Genomic DNA, 9,009 nt, shown 5'->3' with positions numbered 1-9,009 from the left:
ACACAGCAGCGAGCCACCACAAACAACCTCGAAGGCAGGATTGCATCCGAAGAAGATCATGCTCTCCGTATGGTGGGATTTCAAAGGTGTCATTTACTACGAGCTGTTACCGTCAAGCAAAACGATTGGTTCAACCACATACTGCTCGCAGTTAACAAAATTGGACCAAGCACTCCGCAAAAAACGTCCAGAATTGATAAATCGAAAAGGTGTTGTCTTCCACCACAATAACGCCAGACCTCACACATCATTGACAACTCGGAACAAATTACTCAGTCTTGGCTGGGATGTTTTGCCTCATTCTGCGTATTCACCGGACCTGGCCCCTTCCGATTATCATTTATTCCGGTCGTTGCAGAACTCTTTGAACGGAAAAATCTTCAAGGATGAAGAGAACGTCAAAAGACACCTGGATTGGTTTTTCGCCGATAAGCCTCAGATGTTTTACGAACGCGGCATAATGAAGTTGGTGGAAAGATGGCAAGAAGTCATCAATAAAAATGGTCAATATATAATTGATTAAAATTTATTTTGTGTATCAAAAAAATTGTATTTTATTCCACTTTAAAAAACCGAACCAACTTATTTGCCAACCCAATATTTCTTGATTAGTGCAGACAGTTCAGCTGAAAAGAACAGATCTCGAAACGTACAAACCATGGCGTATACTAGCAGACAAAAAATTGCTCGGAAATAAAGCACGTTTTCAATATCTTGCGCAATTTACGAAACACATGCAATTTGTGTATGATATTCTGTAATATTTCTTGCTTTAAAAATTGCGTCAAATCTTGCGCAATATATTGCATAGTCTAAAACGGGCTTTAGAACGACTCGAGATGATCGAATTACGTCATCAATCCGCATGTCGCTCGCAATATAATAACGAAACGCAGTCGTCTACATCAGAATTACGCCGTCTCTAAACAAGCGCTCGGCGGCTTGTTACCGGCTCCCGTCGTGTTAACAAACACAGATGGCTCGATTATTTCGTGCGGCGAGTAAATGAGAAATCGCCCGAGACTGCCGGCCGTCCACGGGTGCTCGTTGCTCCGAGGAAGGTCCGTTTGCAAAGAGAACCGCGAGCGATTTACGAACGAGAGGCGCAGCAGTCGCCTAACTACGCGCATCGCGTAACGACCGCTTCTAATCGATGATTAGAAGCTACCGTTCGTGTGGGCCGTTGCCGGCATGTTGATCGTTTGTCGCACAGGGGCCTCATACCGCATACACTTGTATCATCGTGCTCTGACGGCTATATACGGTGTCTTGGAGAGAACGTAGGCCTTAAGGAGAACCCTGTCAGTTGGGAGCCGGTATTTTCTTGGAAAAAGAAATGAAAATTTCATTAAGCATGTTATTTTAATTCAAGTGTTTAATTTGCTGCTAGCAAATGTGGCATCAATTTAATATAGCGATATTATTATCGTGATATCAATGATAGAGTTTTATAATCTCTTTTTTATGATACTTGTCTCATATGTATCTCATATGTATCTATAATAAGATTGAGTCTTCTCCCAATTTTAGAAATCCATTATTAAAGTCTAGCTCATCCGCTCTGAGGCACCCAGTATAGCGTGCACGTGTCCATGCACTCGTTCGCGCGCACGGGGACTACCGCGCGACTATATATAGTTTCCACTTAGCACGCACTATAAACTTAATTGTCGCTTCTGAAGTACACGTGCGTACGAGCGCTCCACGCCGTGTCTTTGGAGAAGATCGTTACGCGAAGTGCGTACACGCGGCCAATTTCCATGGCAAACATTTTCAGTCGCATTTTCACGGTTAACACTCGCTCTCGCGTTTACATGCTGCTTCAACAGGATGATTGCGTACGCGTACCGCCGCGAGGGAAAATGCCTGCGTAATCGTAATCGCGTATTAGCGCAAATAGACCTTATGAGTAGTAGTATAGTTCTTTATATTTTATTTTAGTAGTATTAGGAGTGTGATTTAGTTTTGAGGGTTTTGCAACAGATGGCTGTAGGTCAGTTTGTTCCAATAGCTGTTTCCGATAACTGTTCTTTCTTACAGTGTTCACATTATCCATCACATTTAGTAGCATTATAGCAATAACAGTCGTGTTTATATCATCGTAAAAATCCGAAAGAGCATTTTCGACATGCGTTGCTTTTGTTTTTTAATCAAAACAAAACTGCGGCTGACGGTTATAGAATTCTTGTGGAAACTTATGGTGATTCTGCCCCATCAATTAAGACGTGTGAATACTGGTTTAAACGCTTTAAAAGTGGTGATACTGATGTGAAGGACAAAGAACGCTCGGGACAACCAAGAAAGCTTGAAAATGCAGATTTGCAAGCATTATTGCACGAAAATCCAACACGATCCACTTCAGAACTTGCCAGAGCATTAAATGTTGATCGTACAACAGTTACCAAAGATTTACATGAAATGGGAAAAATTCAGAAAGAAGGGAAATGGGTTCGACATGAATTATCGGAAAGTGCCATTGCGAACCGGTTGAACATTTGCATTTCGTTGATCGCCGGGCAAAAAAAGAAGAGTCTTTTGTCTCGGATTGTTACTGGGGATGAAAAGTGGATCTATTTTGATAATCCGAAACGCAGAAAATCATGGGTGGATCCAGGCGAACCATCAACATCCACTCCGAGACGCAATATTCACGGTTCAAAAGTAATGCTCCGTATTTGGTGGGATAGTGTACTATGAGCTGTTAAATCCGCACGAGACTGTCACGGCTGATCGTTATCGACACGAATTGTACAAGTTGAAGCAAGCATTGGACCAAAAACGACCACCAATTGCGAGTAAACGACGGAAAGTGATTCTTCTTCGTGACAACGCTCGACCTGACGTTGCGTTATCAGTGAAAGAAACACTATTAGAGCTCGAATGGGAGGTCTTACCGCACCCCGCGTATTCTCCGGACATTGCTCCATGCGATTATTATTTGTTCCGGTCGATGCAAGACGCTTTAGAGGATACACACTTTGATAATTTGGAAGAAGTGCGAAAATTCGTCGACGAATGGATCAACTGAAAAGAAGAGTGATTTTATCGTGGTGGAATCCATCTCTTGCCAGAAAGATGGGAAAAAGTTATAGAAAAGGAAGGAAAATATTTTGATTAAGGTATTCATTCATTATCATATTTAAATACATGCGTTTTTGAGCAAAAAAACCCTCAAAACTAAATCACACCCCTAATAGTTCTTTATATTGTTTCATTTTATTATTTTATTTGTTTTATTTTATTTAGTAGTGAGAAATTAATTGTAATGACTGCTTGTATTTATCTTGGTTAAGCGCTTTAAGGAACTTGTCCCAGGGCGCAAATAAATCTATCCATCTATCTATGATCATCTCCTGAAATGCTTGCTGTGAGAAACTCATCCACAATGAAAGTGTTTAAAAAAATGGAGTATTTTATTCTGAGAAAATTGAAAAATTATTAGAAAAACGAATCGACATTAGCCGCTTCTACCATTCTTCGCATTGACCAAATAAACCGAAATTCTTGAAGGCAAAGTATAGAAAAGTCTTGTGGCATCATCATTTTGCGTTATCACGAAGATAAGAAAATAAATAAAGTTGATGCTCCATCGAACACCGCAGGCGTCAAAAAAATTCGCGGACAATTTATGATTGGGAGCACAGGAAGACTCGATGTTTTATGTTTCATGGGAAATCAGGAGGAATATGATGTCAGGAGAAGTTGCGCTGCCCATGCGTGATGCATCTCGTCCATCGAGCGTACGAATGCGTATGGTAATTACCCGAGCTCTTCGAATCGGTCAACGTCGTCGTGGGTTATTAATAAAGACGCAAGCCCGCGCATCGCCGTCCATCCGAGCTGCTATCCCATCTATGACAGGATCGGGCGGACGCGTCATCCGCGCGGGATTCATCCAGTCATAATCACTCATCCGGACATTAATATACGAGCGTATTAATTAATTCGACTTCATCGCGCGCCGATAGCGCTCGCCGCGACGGTATTCTAATCGACGGAGCGGACGTTTTTACGCGACAGAACGATCCGCGCATCTGCACCCGAGGTTTGTAGCGCAATGAAGAAATACGATAAAGAAATTTGCTTAAATACTTGCTATCGCCACGGAAGCGTACTTCTTTTTTGTTCTAATTTATAGCCGACGATTTCCTGCTTGACAGACTGATGGAGAGAAACCCTCATTAAGAGCAGTACAATTAAGTCTAGCATAGGCAGGTGCGCGTCATCGCTGATCGCTGTCATTCAAGGTCATCAACTGCTGGGTCTTTTTTCGAGGTCCGTTAGGGTCCGGGGACCCGCGGAATAACGCTCGCGGAATTGGGAACGCTATAATGTAGATCCTGACGTACTCCCCGCGCGCCCCGAGCTTAATTCCATTAACGTGAACGAAGGACGGACCAGCCAGAAGAACGACGCTAATTTCCCGTCGTAAAGAGCGGCGATACTTCGCGAAGTGACATGGAATACCGCGCGTAACCGACCACGGGAGACAGCTGGCGAGAATCCCGGTGATGGGAAAAGAAAAAGGACCGATGCGGCGGAGATGCCCAGTAACGGCACCGGCAGTAATGATTATGTAATTTGCGCGTTAAAACTAAGCCGACAGGGCTCGGGAGAATGCTGGATTAAGGGGGGAGCCTGCTTTAGAACGTTGAAAATAAGGTATAATTTTACAAATTTTTTTTGGGGAAACTATACAGCGGATCATTATAAAACTTTGATGCATTTATTAGTACATGTTTAAAGATAAAAAAAATTATTTTTTTATTTGAATATATCGCCTGTAGAGGTCGTCCTGGAGGCATCTTAGTGCAGCCGGCATTGTAAATTGGTGAGCATTCTCCTGCCTCCAAATTTCATCCAAACTGAAAAATTGAAATATTTTCTCGTTATTTATGAATTCCCATCGTCGATGAACCTTTAATATTCATAAAAACATTAAGTTAAACAATTATTTTCACATGAAAAAGTTCAAAACCTTTGCCTAAAAATCGTACTTTTGCGTTCTAAGCTCCACCATTTTGGCACTTTTCAACTTTTTTCTTCTCTCTTTGGTTCATCGACGATGGGAATTCATAAATAACGAGAACATATTTCAATTTTTCAGTTTAGACGAAATTTGGAGGCAGGAGAATGCTCAGCAATTTGCAATGCCGGCGACGCGGCTGCACTAAGATTTCTCCAGGACGACCTCTACAAGCGATATATTCAAATCAAAAAATAATTTTTTTTATCTTTAAACATGTACTAATAAATGCATCAAAGTTTTATAATGATCCGCTGTATAGTTTCTCCAAAAACAATTCGTAAAATATACCTTATTTTCAGCGTTCTAAAGCAGGCTCCCCCCTTAACGAGGTAATTCATTCGACCGAACAAGTCGTGCCTGATTAAATAACCACGCTGAAAAAACGGGACGCAGCGCGTAGCGCGAGCGGAAACCCGTTCACGCAGAGTCGTGTGAATACGTTTCGTCGACAGGAGCGGATCCGTAAGGAATTAATCGGAATTTAATCCCTCGGGAATTGAGGTGCCTTCGTTTGCCCTAAAAGGACTCGGTTAAATTCCAACTGCGTAATTTTCTATTTAGCGTGATGCATTATCAGTTCTCGTCAATGCGATCGTCGGATCGATAGAATTCCTCGCAAAGGGTTCTCCTCGAATCCGACAAGCTCGTGAGAACATCGGACGCTTCCGGCTTACTTTTCCTCGCGCTAATCGGCCCCACGCTGGGGCCTCACCGCGAATGGCGCCGCGCCCGGCGTAAAGCCGCGGAGCCGCGTCGTGAATTTTTTGGGCCCGCACGGCTTCATGCGGCGACGCGTATACGGCTTTCCGCGGCTGACAAATCGACACCGGCTAGCATTTCCATCGGCGTTTTTTGCCGACCCGCCGTGGCATGGGTGGTCCCACCGTTCAGCCTTCTCCGCGGGACTCTTTGGGACTTCTCGTTGTCCGCGACGTGAGCGGGAGCAGACGGGCGAGACGAGCGATCTCTCTTTCTCTGTCCTCTCTCTCTCTTTTCTTCTCGCGCGCGTTCATTACGATTTTATGCCGAGCGCGGGACGGAGGGAGGGCGAAGAGGAGGTAGGAGAGGGTAAAGGGTGCCCGTCACAGCGCGGAGAATCGTTTATGGGAGATTATGGGACGTCGCGCCGTGCGCAGAGGGGGTTGGCGAAGAGAGATTTTATCCCACCTTTAAGCGAGGGCAACAAATGCCGTGGCACGTTCGATCAACCGACGCCTCACGCCGCGTCGTCCGTCCGTCGACGCTGCCGCCGCGACTCTTGGCACCGGCGACTCCTCGGCGATTTGCATTTCCAGCCCCGGGTATGATCGCCGAGCTCTATTATCGAGCAACGTCACGGGGAATACCGCCGCGGGAGGCTGGGATCGCGCTTCACGCCCGGGGGAGACGTACTACACCTTCATTTATCTAGCGGGCATACGTTATGCACACATACGCGGACTTTTCCACACATATATGCGCTCACTTGAACGAGTTACCGTGTCAACCAGCCGTATAATTAAGCTTCAGTAATTTGCATTATCTTCCCGTGTGATATCAACGTCTAAAAGTTTATCAAAGGAAGAAAGGAAAAAAAGGAGAGAGAGAGTGTAAGAAGGTCATTTATCTTGATGACTCTTCGTCGCCAGGTCCGTAAGCGAGGTCGCTCTCCTCGATGAAAACGGCGCCGTCGCGGGGACGATAAATTTCCGCGCGAGCGTCATGGCATCTCGAACTAACAAACTTTCATTCGTCAACATTCAACTTAATTAAACGACATGTCACTACGAGCACCGCGCAAGAAACGAGCGCGAGCGGAGCAGGAGACGGGCGGAACGGAGAGGCTTGAAGACTTCCACGCTCTTCCACGAAGCTCCGATGCTCAGAGGAATCGAACGGGTCGAAGCCATCGCTCGCCACAGGGGGAAGACCCTCCCCCTCCGTGCGGCGGGAGGAAAAAGGTGCGTTGGCATTTTTCGAGTATTCGAGTACTAAATAAAACATCACTCGGCGAGATGCGCTGCCCGTCTCCTCCTCACCCCTCTTGCGCCGGTGCCCGCTTCTCACCGCGAGGGACCAGTCGTTAGTACGACATGTACGTGCACAATCTGGTTCCCCCTGGCACCGCGCCTACCCCGCGCTCCTGCCGCCCTCCCATCACCGTCCTGTCCGTCGTCCTTGTCGCCGTCGTGATCTTCCTCTTCTTCGTCGTCCTCCTCTTGGTCGTCACCGGCCGCCATAGCACCGTCCCTCCGCGCCGGTGATAGAGAAGCAAACCGCGAGGGCGTCCATCACTGTCGTCGGCTACGAGAGCGGGACGACACGCGGTGCGCGCCCTCGCCGACGAGAAAAATTCTCCCGCGAACGGAGAAGAAAGGAGAGGACGACGAGAAAGGATCGGCTGAGAGGGCGGCGCGAGACGGTTCCGCGAGATGTGCTTCGCATTCCGCGGCCTTGTTCCGCTCGATGGTTACAGGAGGTGTACTCGTTGGTAGAACCAGCAAGCGGATCGCTCGAACACAAATTGACGACAGATTGCCGGCGGAAATCAAATAGGGCGCTGTTTCGCGCTTATGAATGACTCGGATTTCCAAAGTCACGAAGTCTTTATTAATTATGACAACGTGATAATGCTGCAGGGTTTTCCTGCGACTCCAAAGCCAGTGACGCTTGCAATCGATCGCTTGCTCCGCGCTTCGCACGATTGAACAACTGCCGAGTGCAACGTCGAGTGCGAATGTGCAACAAATGACCGGTTGTCGCTCCGTCACGCGGCTCTCTTTCACGTCGATAGGATCTATCGACTCTGACCGATCGAACGTATAGCGTCCGGTTAGATCGGCGGCTTCGATCCGCATACACCGTCACGGCATGGCGAAAATAGCCGCGCTAGATGGGTCGAAGCGATACCGGGAAAGATATCGGCCGCGGTTTGGTCTGATTTGAATAACAACAAAGCACTATACGTCCGTTCGACTGTCACGTATACCGGAAAGGAGGTATGCGACGCGTTAAGGGGGAAGCGATTCTTCCGCTAAGGGGAAAGGAAAGTCCTGTAGAAAGGTTTCACAGAGTCGCTCCGGCTGTATAAATGTAGTTAAAGAAAGAAAGAAATTGCATTTCGTCGATTCTCTGATATCATGTCCTTTTCTTCTCTCCTCCTGCTCGTTGCATTGGAACAATTTATTAGATTCGCGTATTCTTCAGCAATCTTTCCAGTAATTCCGTTGCCAGCAAGCGTCGTTGTGCAACCTAGTTTTTTAATTGATTTACTTTGCAATTAATCTAGCTCAATGTAACTAATACATAAGAAATTTATTCACAAATCATAATTCCAAATTTAACGCAACTAAATTTTATTTTTCTTTGTTATGTTAGTATAAACATAATAATAACATAAAAATTAACATTATTTTAACATTATTTAAAATATATAAAACAAAACATGTAATCTATTTTATTTTGAAATAAATATTTAAAATATTGTTTATTAAATGTATGTAAAAATTAGGTACTTTAATCATTATCACTTTCTGATGATGATGCTGTTACATCTGTATGTACGAGTATACCTGTTGGTATATTAGATTCAACACAATTTCCGTAGTCACGTCAATCATTAATAAAAAGGTTAATATCTTAAGAAAGAGCAACGAGAAGCAGCATAACTATATGTTAAATGAAAGAGTGTAAAAAATACAATTTTTCATTGAAACAACAAGAAATCGATATTTATCGTTTTTTTTTATTCTTATTCAAAATTCTTAAAAAGATGGAAAATGTGTTTAAAATAAAGGAAACTTATTTATATTATTATAAATACTGCTTTCTTACATAAAAGAAACAATTTCAAGATACAATTTGACTATATAATACCACTATGTACTGAAGCAAATAATTGTTGGGAATAAATCTCTTTTTTCGTAAAGCAAATAAATTCGGCTTTGTATATCTAACCTGTAAGTCTTCAACCTGTAAGAATTTTTTCTGGTTACTATGTG

Source organism: Ooceraea biroi, chromosome 10, assembly GCF_003672135.1.
Source record: "Ooceraea biroi isolate clonal line C1 chromosome 10, Obir_v5.4, whole genome shotgun sequence".
NCBI lineage: Eukaryota > Metazoa > Arthropoda > Insecta > Hymenoptera > Formicidae > Ooceraea > Ooceraea biroi.
The sequence above is the reverse complement of the archived record's forward strand: the minus strand, read 5'-3'. Positions refer to the sequence as shown.